General features: G+C 42.6%; 1 protein-coding gene across 2 annotated transcripts in view; it reads left to right on the forward strand.

Moving 5' to 3' along the window:
- Positions 1 to 1084: 1084 nt before the first annotated feature.
- WWC3 (WWC family member 3) overlaps positions 1085 to 12983 on the forward strand; it is a 97323-nt gene continuing 85424 nt past the window's right edge. Inside the window, exon 1 of one of the 2 annotated variants that reach the window (XM_027735279.2) lies at positions 1085 to 1217. The gene's annotated coding sequence lies outside the window, so the exon portion shown is untranslated. The remainder of the gene's footprint in view (positions 1218 to 12983) is intronic. The other variant, XM_027735278.2, reaches the window with a different exon arrangement.

A 12983-nucleotide genomic window follows, 5' to 3' on the forward strand; every position in this document is an offset into this window, starting at 1 on the left:
AGTTTTGTGGAATTTAGTTCTAGATGGTAGCTGGAACCCTGCTCTGCGGTCTCCAGCAGGCTCAGGTCAAATCACACTCAGCTGCTTTCTGCTCTACAGAATGGGGTTAAGGGACCAGGTTAAGATGTCAAGCAAGCAAGATGTACAATTTTCCATTCTCCTTTATCAGAGCATGGATACAGCATGATCTCTGTGACTCGTGTGGTCTCCAGCACCTCTGCTCCATCACCTTTTGAGGCTCTGCAGCAGACCCCCCTCCCTTCCCCGTGTCCCTGTGCACATCCAGATTGCTCAGCACCTCCGAGGCTTTTCGGGAGGGCATTGGGGGATGCATGACCCAGTGAGGGCCAGCCACGGCTCCCCTTTTCCTTCATCCCCCCACGGGGCCGTGGCACAGGCACAGGCCCCGAGGCAGGACAGGACGGGCCCCGACGGGGCCTCAAGTCTCCTTCCCCCGGCCCGGGCGGACGGCTGCCGCCCTCTCTGAGCGCCGATGTGCCTGGGTCTGGGCCCGGCTTCCGCGGGGCGCGGCCCCGGGCTCGGCCCCGCTGCTTCCCCCGTGCCCCGGGGAGCGGGCCGGGGCGGGAGGGCTCCGCGGCCCCGGCGTGGGAACGGCCGGGCGGGGCGGAGGGAGGGAAGATGGCCGGGGCAGGCGCCGGGCGGGAGGCGGCGGCGGGGCGCTGCTGAGCGGCGGGGCGGGGGCACTCGGGCCGGGATCGGGGGCTGGGAGCCGCGGCGGCGCGGGGCAGGTCCCGGGCGGGGTTAGGAAGCGCGGCGGGGCTGGTCCCGGCTTGGAGCGGAGCTGGCGCGGGGGAGGATGAGCTCGGCGCGGCGCAGCCGGAGCCGCCCGAGTCCCGCTCCCTGCGGGGCCGCCTGTTAGTGCTGGAGGAGGAAGAGGAGGAGGAGGCGGCGGGCGGCCGCGGCCCGGGCGGGACTGGAGCTGCCCCGGCGGCGGGCGGGCAGCGGGTTTCGGCCGGAGCGGGGCGGCGGCGGCCCGGCGGCGGAGCGGCCATGCCGTGGCTGAGCGGCGGGCGGCGGCGGCGGCAGCAGCAGGCGGCGGGACAGGGCGGGGGGCCGGCGGCGGGCGGGCAGCGCGGCCGAGAGAGCTCCGAGCTGCCGCTGCCCGCTGGCTGGGAGGAGGCGAGGGACTTCGACGGGCGAGTCTTCTACATCGACCACAACACCCGGCAGACCTCGTGGATCGACCCCCGAGACAGGTATGAGGGAGATCCCGGGGGGAGGAGGGATCGAGCCCAGTTCACCTCGCTGGGCGCCGGCGCCGGGCCCGTCGGCGACATTTTCCTTCCCCCGTCCGCCGGGAGGGTGTGGGCGGCGGGGCCGCCGGTGCCGCTGCCGGCGGGGCGCTCCGAGGCTTCTCCCTGCGGCGGGGCGGCGGGACGGCGGCCCGGGGTGGGGGCTTTGCCACACTGGCCCTCCCCGGCCCATCGTGGAGGGACGCGAGGGGCAGAGCCCCTACCACTGCTGCTGACGGGTTTGCCGCCAGCCTTAATGTTAAATTAGATATAGAAAAAAACCCAACCAAACAAAAAAACCCCTGAGGCTTTCCTTCCTGCGGTGGGTGCTCTGACCAAGCGTAGTCTCAGTGCGGGGGGAGATGGGGAAGCAGGAGCAGTGACACCGCCCGTGTTTGTACTCGCCGCGTACCGGAGCAGCCCCGCTGTAACCGAGCGGCTTGGCCATCCTGATTTATTAGCCGGGCTGAACTAATTGGCAGCAGCAGGCTGGAGGCATGCTGGAGTAATTTGGTAGATTACCTCCTCATAAAAGATAACGCTGCGTGGAGGTAAGCAAACCGGGAAATTCCTGCACTTAATTTGACAAATACGCGGTCTGCTGCAAATTAGCAGCAAAAATCTGCTGCTGTGTGGTGTTCGGGGCAGCGTCTGCACGGCCCGGCGGTGCTGGGGACACCGAGTTAGGCCTTTTCTTCTCGTTTAGGGTGAATAAATACGGGCAGGTCTTATGGCTTCTAGCAGAATTGCGTTATAAGCAGTATTTAAGCGTCGTGGCTGAAATCTGGTGGAAGCGTGGGCTCTCTGTTGCGGGTACTGCCCGGTGAAAGCGACCTCGCTTCAAAGCGTTCACTTAAAAATTTCCACGCGGAGTTAGTGAACACAAGTGTCAGTATTCTAGGTGTCTGCGAAATAAGAAACATATGTCTCTGTGTATACTTTTCTATATTAAACAATGTTTTTATAGTAAGTGAAAGTTGGACAAGGACAGTTTGAACCTCAGCCAGAGCTACCTTGCCAGAAGTATGCCTGGAATGTTAAGCAGGCCACAGAAACATTTAAGCAGAGTCTGGTTTAAAGACTGTAGTAATTTGCGAGATTCCTGCCGTCTTGCACGACGATACATAACTGTTTAAATGGCCTAAATGTTTACCTACCGGATCAAGATCTTTTGTCTCATTATTTGGACGTACTTATGCATGCACATATTTTTTTTGCCGAGGTATTAAATCTTTGTTTGTGTGCTTTAGATAGCACATTTTTCTACATTAAAATGCACATACACGTTGTTAGCTTACTTTTAAAACTGTGTTGTAAAGGTAACTGATGACACCACTATGTGTCTGTTGCTTCTCTGCATGTCATCCTTACCATTAAATTTCAGAGAGTATGAGGTTTTGTCTTCTAGAATATCTTCCATACAGACAGTAACAGAAAAGATTTAGCCATTTACTACAGTGTTAAAATTGAGTTACTGTTCGACTTAAATAGTGTTACTAAAATTAGGACGCCATGTTTTGAAGAAATAATTGGAATGCCATATGTTGCTTGAAATTTTGTCTAAATATTTCACACCAAGGTTTAAACTTAGACTTATTTTTCACATTGGGTAAGAACAGGCTGTAGAGCAGAGATTGAGAGATTTACATTGGGGTAGATAGAAAAGACATGATGTTTTCATGAGTGTGTTATCATGTTATCTGTTCTGCAGTACAGAATTCAAGTAGCAGGAGCTAGTTCTGTGACTGCAGAGTTAATCTCTGGTTGGGAATAGGCTACTGTTGTTGTTTTAGTGAGATGCCTGGGTTCTGGATAGTGGAAAGTGACCAGTCTTTTTGGGTTTCATTGAAGCTATTCAGATTCCCGTGGGCAGCAGCAAAGTAGGAAAGGATCGGGTTAGTTGTTTTCTGCCAAGGTTTGTGAAAGATAGGTAAGAGTAGCAGTGAAACGGTACTGAAGCTGTATTTTTGCAAAAAATGGTTAGGTGGAGGGCAGAATAACCTGCTTATAGCATATGTACCTCAGCGTTATGAGTTTGGCATGGAGTGACAAGAGTTCAGCCCCCCATTTCTGTGTTCAAGTGGTTTTGTTTCTATCCAGGAGGAATTGGACTAAGAAGTGAGACCTCCGGCCCTGCTGCACTTGATCAAGGGCTCTGAGAATCAGCACCTCCAAGCTTTCCTATGGGCAGTAGTCTCTAAGCATCCCCACAGGCTCCTCTTTCCATGTAGCTGGCATTCAGTAGTTTGTTTTTCTTTTCAGCATTCCCCCTGAGATTTCTCAGCCTTTTGTGTAGTTTGGTTAGTGAATTTGATTTGAAGTAATTATTTGATTAAAAATCCCCCCACAAAACAACACAAAAATCCCTTCTTTCCCCCACCCCCAGTGTTTTCCCATTGAAGCCAAGAAGACAAAGAAATGCTAATTGGAGAAGTTGAGGCGAGAAATGTGCTTTATAAAGGATTTTGGAGTTTGGGAAAGAGATGATGATGAGGGCAAGGGAGGCCAATCAAAATAATAAGAAGTAAGAAGGGATAAAGGAGTCAGAAATGGGTACCTTATGGTTTTCTGTAAGAAAAAAGAGGTAGAAGAGTGATAAAATGAGCAGATTTGAGAAGGATCTTTAGTATCAAATCAGTGGTTAGGTTCGGGAAGATACTGTGTTGCTCTGTGTGGATTGTGTGTAATGAATAGATTGGGGGCAGTTGTCTGGCAGATCCTGTAGGTCTTGGATAGGAGCCCTTCAGTGCATGTTTTCATCTTGTGGTAGCAGTTGTCTTTTATCTTAATAGATTGTAAGTTTTTTAAGGCAGTGAACTGCCTTTTTATCTTTTGTTTGCACAGTACTTGCTACATTGAGATTCTGGTCAATAACTGGAGATTGTAAATGATTTTATAGAAGACTGACTATGTTTGTGGTTGATATTGATGATCCTTGTGGCACCAAGGATCTTATTACTCTTACTGTTTGTTACAAGACTCTGTTTTCAAGTGATTAGAGCTTAGCCAAAATTCTTGGAGTGTGGCAGAAGCTTTCCAAGCTGGTGAGTCTTGCTAGATTTGCTCTATGGAGAAACTTCAGCTAAAATACAGTGTTGTTTTATTGGAACAAGTCTAGGGGAGAGGGAGTGTTTCCTTCAACTTCTTAATGAGACTTGTCTTGTTTTTTTAAAGATTTAAATCATGTTGTTTTGGAGTGAGGATTTTAGACTTCTAAGGTGTAGAAGTGTTTTTGCATAGAGAAATCATCTATTTGGACCAGTTTGGGAGCAATTAAAAAATCAGTATGGGCTGGGTAAAGACCTAGGTTGTAGCAGATGCATTTGCAGAAACTTCCTCCAAGCTGGACTACTGGTATGGTAATTGAAATCGGGGAGCTTTTCTGTCCTGTGTCCTCATTAGCATCTTAATTCTGAGGCCTAAAAGCTGAATAATTTGAGCACATGAGAAAAAGCTTGGCCTTGTTGAACAGTGGGTTGGAACAAGGAGTATAGGATCAAATGGGATTGGCCCTGGAATTTGACAGAAGGGGGAAATTTTGGTAGATTTTGAAAGCAAAGTAATCAGGAGCTGGGGGTAGGGAGAAGGAGGATGGCACCTGAAGCCTGGGAAGAAAAAAGTAGGGAAACTGGACTGCAAACCAGTAGGGCAGGGAAAAACAGGTAAGGAGGAACCGGTCTGGTGAAGGTTCAGAGTGTGAGGGTGTCAGCTCTTTTCTTGGCTGTACAGGGAACCCTAAGGGAAAAGAAGGAACGCGGAGTTTGGCTGAGGAATCTTCAGAGTGATAAAATATGCATAAGGGGCAGCATGTGAAGTCTAGGTGAAGAAGGAAAGATGGTTGGAAAGTAAAGCATAAGAACTATATGTGAGATATGAGAATGGAGGTCAAGAAGTGTAAGATGTGCTGGACAAGGAGATTGTTGAAAAGTCAGAATGGTAAAGATTGGAAATAAGCAGGAAAGGCTAATGGGCTTGAAACAAGGAATCAGCTTGGGAAAGTCACTAGAGGTAGATATCTGTTATTAGGGATGCAGAGTGGAAATGTCAAGTGAGTAATGGGCAGAAAAGTCCAGAAGTGCCAGCTGCTTTTTGCTGGACTATTTCAGGACTCCTTATTCTCATAATTTATTTGATTTTAGCAAATATCTGTATTAACCGATTTGCAACTATTCCTGTTGAGTAGGACAAAGACAGTCCATTACTACTGTTGTTTGCTCTGTTATAGCAAATGGCAAAGCAAGGTGTTCAAATGCATATGCTGGTGTGATGCTGCATAATATGATTTCTCTTTCCCCACTCTGGCTTTTTAAAGGAGTAAGAAATTGCAAGCTGGAAGCTTGAATAAAGAGCATATTTATGTCAGATATTGAAATCTAGAAAATCCCACACTTAGTCACTTAACTACTGCTTGTTTTGTATTAAGAGAGTATTTTTAGGGACACACCATATTCTCATATATTTTCTTGCCTTATTTGATACATGGAGAGAAGCAATTCTGAGGGCAGATGGTAGAACTGTGAAGTGATGAGAATTGCTTCTGAATTTTTTTGCCCAAATTGGAAAATGGGCCTCTCTCTAGTGAGGCAAAGGATCTTTTGACATGCCACCACAGGATAAGGTTAGAAAATCAGTGTCCTCTTTGTCAAGGCAAGAGAATATCTCCTGGAGGGTTGGAATTTATCTGTCCAGTTCCCAGTACTTGGCAAACCAAAGACAATCAGAAGAAGCATTAATTTTTTTTCACAAATGGCGTTTTTCTGGGCTTGCCTTAAGCCCCCACACTGAGTTGAAATTAGTGACATTCATTATTAGAACTCAAATACTTCTATTCCAAAGTATCTGAAAGATGAAGGCAACAGTGTAGTAAGTACTACTGCCATTTTTGAAAGTTTTCTTAAAGTTTGTGTATGCTTTCAGACCTTTTTTGTCTACTTTCTATTTGTTGTATTTTGATACAACTGTCAACTCATAGTTTTGTTTTGAGCTAATGACATTTGTGGAATGGGAAGAAAACAAAGCAACTGTTGATTATTATTTTAATCTTCCCTCTGAAAATGTTATGATGACTAGACATTTAAATCACATGCTGTATTTGATTATGATGCAGGTTTTTAATGTAAAACATAAAATGTAACCTACAGGGTACAGAGATGTACTTTTGGAAGTGATGCTCTGAAAATGTTTGAAGGGGAGCAGAACTGTTGAAATACTAATTTGATTGTGATTTTGTAAATCACTGGCTTTCCAGGCTGTTAGTACCAGACTTGCAAGAGATGAAGAAGCTTGCAAAGGGAAAAAAAATTGCTGAATGAGTATAGATCTGAAAAATATGCTCTCCCATGAGAGCAAAAGAGCTGGATTTATTCAGTTGAAGAGGTGTTTAAGAAGTGGTTTGAATACTGTTCATAAAAAAGAGATGGTACCAGAGACTTCAGAACTCTTTTTCTTTAGTAGATTTATAATAGTATCTGATAGTCAGAAGTTGAAACTAGAAATATAATATGGCTTTAATAGTAAGAGATATTAAATGTCAGAGTAGTTTTTCCACTCCTTTAGCTTTCTAGATGAAATTACCTAATTCAATTTTTCCCCCAATTTAGGTCGGCTATCACTTGGAGTCCCATTGTTTGCGACCATCAATTTTTAATGCCTCCATTGCATGATATATCATTTGACCTGTATATAATATATATATGTAGCTAAGTATATCTTATAAAGATTGGCAGAGCAGCCAATTAGAAAGTGGAGAACTGCTCTGTTTGGTTGTTTCTCTTGATGCACCCAGGAGGGAATCCTATTTATCCTCATCACTTGAGGCATCTGGGTCACTGCAGTTATACCACTTCATTACCTCAAGTTAGCAGTAAATACGCTGGACTTGATAGAATTTATATTAAAAGCATTGCATATAAAGTAATACTTGAGATCCAGATGTTTTGAATTTTCTGTGCAAATGTCAAGCCTGGATGCAGCCACAGCGTGGATGGGAAAGCTGTGCAGCTGTGCAACTGCTCTCCTGGCATGTGACTGGGAATACATGCTGCAGCATATGGTGTTGGGAAAGGGCTGCGGTGCCCCGAGCCTCTCTGAGCAATCTGCACATATTTGTACTTCAGTTCTTGTTCAGAATAATTCAGTAATATTTTTAAAGGCGTGCTGTAGCTGACATTTTGTTTTGAAAGCTTCATATACATATGTGCCATGATAAATCTACTTCTCTGCCTTTCATGAGGGAGATGCACTCATTTTTTTTCATCCTGTCCAGTAGGTCTTCAGACAGATATTTAAATTTATATTATGAGTAAACCCCATGAAAATGTTTATGATTAAAAATGAATGAAGATGCAAGTGTCCTAGAGTTAATGTTAGTTGGTATTAGGTATGATTTTGATTGGTAGATTCTGATTACATGTAGATGTTAATCAGCTGATTCATGGTGAATACTTCTAAATTGCTACTTTCCCTCCCCTCCCCTCTTGAGCTCACCTCTCTGATTTAAGTGTTTTAAAAAAAGTAACTTTTAATTTCTTATGTTTCTTGGGAAAAAACAATGCCTGTATGAAGTGAGCATTTGTGTTTTCTTGTAATTCAGCATTCCTACAAATGAGTGCTACATTTCCAGTCATTGGGCATTATAAATGGTTTTAATAGTTTTTTAGCGTCTTGGAAAGTAGAGGTGGGAAGCATCCACTGTTTCTTCCTAAGGGTGAAAGGTTTTCCTTATAGTACAATAATAGTGATTTATGGTTTATGTAATTGGTTTTTTCTAGTTAAAATACATATCCTTTGAAAATCTGGCTTACGTAGCACAAAACTGCAAGACCTAATGCATGTGTGCTAAAGCATCAAAACATCTATTGAGCCACTGAAACCTGATTAACAAAAAACCACTGTTAAGAAGCTTAACATTTTGTTAAAGGTGAAGGGTTTTTTGTTTGTGTGTGTGCATGTAGTTTTTACCTCTTAATGGAATTGTTTGCAGCAATTAGATACAGAATGAAGACACCTGCCCTATTGTATTTGTGTGCATGCTAGAAAGGACTCGTGACTTCAGTGTGGAGCAGCACGATGGCACATGTTATGAAGGGTTTCTCGAAGGGTTCTGTGACATGGTACTGGCTCTCACATATGCATTGGATCTTGCAAACTGAGAAACTGTGATCTGCTAGATCTTGTCAGTGCTTGATATTTATTGTCATTAAACAGCACCAGGCATTGTTCAAATTGGGTATTTGCATTATCGTGTCTTCTGAAGGGTATGGGGAGGGAAGTGTCTGCTTTTCAGGATCTACAGTCTGTACATGTGAGAATGCAAGATTTGAAATGTCACAAGGCTAGGGCTGGGATTTAAGTTCTATTATCCGGACCAAAAATTCCTATTTAGGCTTGGATTCTGGTGATAAGTTTAGTTTGAGAGATAAGTTTCATGGTTTTAGCAAATGTAAATATAGTGACAACACTGTATAAACATAAGAACAAATGACTTGTAGGCAATAAAAAAAATTAGAAACTTATCTATAGCAAAGTCCTGTTAACAAGCTTCTTAGAGGTGCCTGTTAAATGTAATGTTGGTTTATAGTTTTGTGTTGTTTGCTGGAAGGTAGAGCTTTGTAAAGTTGTATGTGAGGCCAAACAGAAGTGTTTCGTTGATATTTTGTTGAAACAAAGTAAAATTAATACTTTTTCTGCCTACAGTTAAAAATAGAACTTCCTGAATATCTTATCTGCTGCAGATGTGACAGTTCACATTCACCAGCAAAGCCAGCCAGTATTGTAGCTTTTAAGTAATCTTCAACTTGTTTCTGAAAGAAGCGAGCTAAAGAAAACATGCTCTAGGTACTTTTCCTACCTTCCCTCTCTGCCTGCTGTGGCAAGGCAGTGAGCACGCTCAGCAAGGTTTGGCAGTACAGCACTCCTGAGCTAATAGTTCACTGCTGCCAAAACCAGCAGTGTCCTCCCTGCCAGCCACATAGTCTCACCCCTCTTGCACTGGTACCATTGCTTATCTGACCCTACAGTAAGAAAAATTAGGAAATTCCCCAACCCTATGCAGTATTGGTATCTTTTTCTGGGGGGAAGGGTAGTTTTCATCTGGTTTGGTTCCCTAAGCTGACTTAACCTTCAGGGCAGATGGGTATTTAAGTGGTTTATGTCAATTAAGTTTGATTCAATCAGGAATTGGATTAGGCAAAAGTGATGAGTCAATTTAAAACCTTCTTTGAGTAAATCCTCTTTGTGAATGGCAGTCTTGACTACTGATTTTTAAAATACTCCCATAGTAAAACAACACATTTCTAAACATGCTTCAAGTTATGTTTAAAAAGGAAGGATTCACTTTTCAGGTGTAAGATGGATATTTAAAGTCAACAGAAGAAAAATAGGTGTCAGAGTCAGTTTTTCAGTCAAGTAGCAGCACTGAAGTGGCTATTAAGAGATGAGAGAGCTACAGAACCGTTTTGGGGACTGAGCTTGTGATATCTTTACCAACTTGGAAACATTCCTGAAAGATTTGATGAAATCAGTGGTGAGTCTTGCCTTTGCTGGCAGGGAGCAAAGTTGATGTGTGAGGGAATTAGATCTAGGACCAGATGGGTGTCTGGGGAGGATATCAGTAGTGTGGTACCTTGGGGTGTGTGTGAAAGGGAAGTGACTGTAAGGTCAGCTAGATGTGGGGAGGATCTTGGTAGTGGAACACCTCCAAGGAAGATCTCAGTTGGGTGTCAAGTGTAGGGCGTGACTGGAAAAGGATGGAGCATGAAAAGGCATGTCAAGGTAATAACAAAAACCACTGAACAGATATTGGGGTGACTTGCAAGGTGGTTTTGTCACCAGTGTTTGGAGCTAGAACTCATTAAAAGATCACTACAGTGCATCTGGGCAGTTTTTTAAGGGAGCTGAATGGGTTCAAGTGGAAATTGCCAGGTCACAGAGGAGAAGGTTGTAATATTTGAATTAAATGAACAAGTTTTTTGTCTCTGCTTCTGGAGAGGAACAGGGACTCCAGTGTAATTTTTTGCCTTGACACCAACCCCAAGCCTATTTTGTGGATATAAATCTCTCAGTTCTTAACTAGTCGTTAATAGCAAGGTAATGGGGGTATAGGCTTTGCTCTGCCGTGCTACAAGGGTCTTGATCTCTTCTTGATTCTGTTCCAGATAGGAAAATCAATTTGGACTTAACACAGTGAGAGTGTACAAGACACGATCTGTCACTTTTTAATTGCCCATTGAATCGTTTGAGTCAGCCATTTAATACAGCCACCCTCCCAGCAAGGCTTCCTCTAGATATATGTGTTATGATCAAATAAGATGGAATATTTCTCAGTTTGTTTCTCTGCCTTTTTGTGGGTGTTGGCTGGAGTAGGAAAGGATCTTGTGTCCAGTGATGAGCTTGGTGGTCTCTCCGTGGTTTGCAGGATGGAGGCAGTTCTGTGCTGTACTGTTAGCTCTTTGGCTGAAAGAGCTGATTGCCATCAAGGGCTGAATTAGTACATATCAAAACCTAAAGCAACTAGTTTTTTTATTTTTGTTTTCAATGACTTTTTTATTTCAGTATATTTAATTGGCAACGGGACAAAAATAAAGTACAGTGATATCAACACCCTTGAACCAAAACAGTATCAAAGGCTACCTTTCATAGAGTTCTGAAAGAGTTATTTTTCAAGATTAAATAATCTATGGAGAATCTTGTTGAAACTATTTTGATTTATATTGTACTTAGGGTGAAGCTCTTTCGCACACAGAGTGCTTAGGGTTCTTTATGGCAAAGTGCAAAATTTGATATCAAAGCTGAAAATGCATAATATTACAAAATAGATTTATTTACTGTTGGATTGCAGTTTAAACAGCTAAAAATAAGACTTTTAAAAAAACTTAATGCATAATGCTTTCTTAGAAAGAGTGGCCTATCCATGTTTGGGAAGGCAGCTGAAGTACTGCATAATTATCTAATTCAATAACATAAACAAATTGTGACACACTTCTCAAAGGTGGATACTGTCCAAAGTTACTTGACTTGAACAGCAATTCCATGAGTGCTTAAAAGAGAATTACAGAATAAAAAGTAAACTACCTTTTTTTTTTCCTTTCTTTTTGCAGTGTAGGGATAGTTAGTAGATGGAGAAGTGCATGTGTTTGGAAATTACTGTTTAAACCCTTGTGTGTTTTCTGCTTCCCCCAGGTTACATCTTTTGGATAAGACTAAGACTTACAGTATTAAAGATATGAAAAGGCATGTAGGTAAAAATCCCTGAACCCCAAACTTCAGAATAAGTTAACCACAAAACCCAAGAAAAATTGATTTTATGACTATGATGGCTTTCAAATCATAGGCCAGTTTTAGTAGCATCTCAGTGGTCTCTGACACTATAATTGATGGTTAATGCAAGTTAACTTGATGATCATCTGTTATGAGGTAGAGAAGCATAATTGACTTCTTTTTATAATAAAAAAATAAATAAATTGGAAATGCATATGAATGGAAGTGCAATAGGTAATTTGTCAAAATTCAGTTAAAGAACATGGATATTCATATTGCATATTTGTGTGCTTGTTTTCAACTGTATGCAGTGTACTGATTGACAAAAAAAGTGTACAATACTTTGTGTTGGTTTGAGTTGTCTTATCTTTTGCCTCAATACACCTACACCTGTGAGCTTCCAGTGTCTTCATTTGATAATGCTTCAGATGATGAATTTTTCTTTTAGAAGTACTTTGAAAATCCATTGTAGCCTACTTCTTAATTACAGTTGGATTTTGATGCTTCTGTCTTTCCTGTATGGCGGAAGATGTCATTTTAACTAAATCTCTGTTTCACAAAGGTTTTAAAAAAATCATTTTCCCCAAATGGAAAGAAAAAGCATTTTAATTAGAAATGGTGAGATATTTTTGGATCAGCTGCATTTTGCTTCTGGACTGATTAGCCATAATTTTGTGTTTGTTCTAGGGGAACTTTGGGAGTAAATGTCATATCACAAAGAGGAATATTTGTTGTGAAAACTTCTTGATTTCACGCAGTTCTCAACCCTTGGAAACTGCAACTTCATGCATGGTCCAATATTTTAATGTACTTGTTTATAGCCAGGACTTCAGAAAGAGGTGACCCTCCAGTTACCTGCATTACTACAGAGTAGCTACAATGTATATGGGAGTTCAAGAAATAAGTGATTTCTTAAGCGGTTACCCTAGTTAAGGGGAGCACAGAGATGGAATGAGAGATCCTTGGGCTTGTATTCATTCTTGCTTACGTGCTCTTTGTGTTTAATAATTCTTTGAGTATTGGGTCTCCTGTACTGCTTCAGGTAAACAACTCCTTGATTTCTCATAACACCCTGTAATATACTGAATTTCAGAAGCATTTTCTTTGATCTTAGTGAGTGGCTAGTTTCAGCTAAGTTCCTTGGAACTGATCTGCTGTGTGAAGCATGATTACTGTTCTTGAAGTGTGTTACTTCATGTCTTCTATTCAGGAAGATGATCATGTTGTTGAGGGAAAAAATTAAGTGTTGAACCCTGCATACTTGTGTTAAGCAGAGTTAAAGTGGTAGGTTGGTATTTTTTGTGTTCTGTATGGGTTGATTGGATTTTTTTTTTTAATAGGATTTCCCAAGAAATCCCTTTAACTTTTGGTTTTAAGCAAATCTTTCCCTTTAGCCTATTTTTTGGAGTAAAATGTCAAGATATCTATGATCAGGCCGACTCTTGGATTCTGGTGGATTGATGGTGCAATGAA

This window comes from Pipra filicauda, unplaced genomic scaffold (genome assembly GCF_003945595.2).
Source record: "Pipra filicauda isolate LSUMZ 115617 unplaced genomic scaffold, ASM394559v2 scaffold160_size1671714_pilon, whole genome shotgun sequence".
In the NCBI taxonomy this organism is placed as follows: Eukaryota; Metazoa; Chordata; class Aves; order Passeriformes; family Pipridae; genus Pipra; species Pipra filicauda.